Source organism: Portunus trituberculatus, chromosome 8, assembly GCF_017591435.1.
Source record: "Portunus trituberculatus isolate SZX2019 chromosome 8, ASM1759143v1, whole genome shotgun sequence".
NCBI classification, from domain to species: domain Eukaryota; kingdom Metazoa; phylum Arthropoda; class Malacostraca; order Decapoda; family Portunidae; genus Portunus; species Portunus trituberculatus.
Genome location: NC_059262.1, coordinates 1,620,666 through 1,622,500, shown reverse-complemented (window position 1 = coordinate 1,622,500; position 1,835 = coordinate 1,620,666).

Below are 1,835 nucleotides of genomic sequence, written 5' to 3'. Positions count from 1 at the left end.
AGACTGTGGCCATTAACCTTTATAGACCCTTCCTAATGTCAATAAAATGGTCTAATGGTACACAAATCTCAAGGTAAAAATGTGTCCCAGTACTGAAGGGGTTAAAATAGTGAAGACTGTGGCCATTAACCTTCAGACCTCTATAGACCCTTCCTAATGTCAATAAAATGGTCTAATGGTACACAAATCTCAAGATAAAAATGTGTTTCAGTACTGAAGGGATTAAAATAGTGAAGACTGTGGCCATTAATGTTCTGACCTCCATAGACCTTTCCTAATGTCAATAAAATGGTCTAATGGTACACAAATCTCAAGGTAAAAATGTGTCCCATTACTGAAGGGGTTAAAATAGTGAAGACTGTGGCCATTAACCTTCTGACCTCCATAGACCCTTCCTAATGTCAATAAAATGGTCTAATGGTACACAAATCTTAAGGTAAAAATGTCGATAAAATGGTCTAATGGTACACAAATCTCAAGGTCCCAGTACTGAAGGGGTTAAAATAGTGAAGACTGTGGCCATTAATCTTCTGACCTTCATAGACCTTTCCTAATGTCAATAGAAGGGTTTAATGGTACACAAATCTCAAGGTAAAAATGTGTCCCATTACTGAAGGGGTTAAAATAGTGAAGACTGTGGCCATTAATCTTCTGACCTTCATAGACCTTTCCTAATGTCAATAAAATGATGTAATGGAACACAAATCTCAAGGTAAAAATGTGTCCCAGTACTGAAGGGGTTAAAATAGTGAAGACTGTGGCCATTAATCTTCTGACCTCCATAGACCCTTCCTAATGTCAATAAAATGGTCTAATGGTACACAAATCTCAAGGTAAAAATGTGTCCCAGTACTGAAAGGGTTAATCTCAACAATATGTAAGCTTGGAAACTTATTTTTTTCCTTCATTTTTGTCTAATATAAATGTCAAAGCTTTCCTGTTTACTATTTTGTTTCCTCTCTATCTGTCACTTAATTTCCTCACTAAACACAAGATCTGACTATTTTTATTATTAATCTTTATATATAAACTTTCAAACTCAATACTTTTCCTTTATATCGCAAAGTTTCCTGTCTATATTTTTTCCCTCTCCATCCATCTCTAATTTTCCCAATAAACACCAAATCTAACTTATTTTTTCCACTAATCTCAGTAATACATTAACTTCCAAACACAATTTTTTTTTCCTCCAATTCTGTGTTGATATTAGTCTTCAAGTTTCCTCTCTATTACATTGTTTCCTGTATATTTATCACTAATTTCCCCAATCACTAATAAATCTAACTTATTTTTCACAACTCTCAGTAATACATAAACTTTCAAACAATTTTTTCCTCCAGTTGTGTGTAATAAAATTTGTAACCTGTCCGATATGTGGTTTCCTTTGATCTCTCTCTAGGTTTCCTCAATAAACTGGTAACTCAACATTTCCCCTCATAATAATAATACAAAAATACTTTATAAGAGGCAGACAGACAGACAGACAGATAGATAGATAGACAGACAGACAGACAGACAGACAGACAGATAGATAGATAGACAGACAGACACACAGACATAGATAGATAGACAGACAGACAGATAGGAAGCTTAATTAATTCTTACCGAGGAGAGGAGAGGATAAATTTGCCTGTCTGTCTGTCTGTCTGTCTGTCTGTCTGTCTGTCTGTCTATCTATCTGTCTATCTATCTATCTATCTATCTATCTGTCTGTCTGTCTGTTTATCTATCTGTCTGTCTGTCTGTCTCTCTCTCTCTCTCTCTCTCTCTCTCTCTCTCTCTCTCTCTCTCTCTCTCTCTCTCTCTCTCTCTCTCTTGCATCTTAGTGGTTAAAA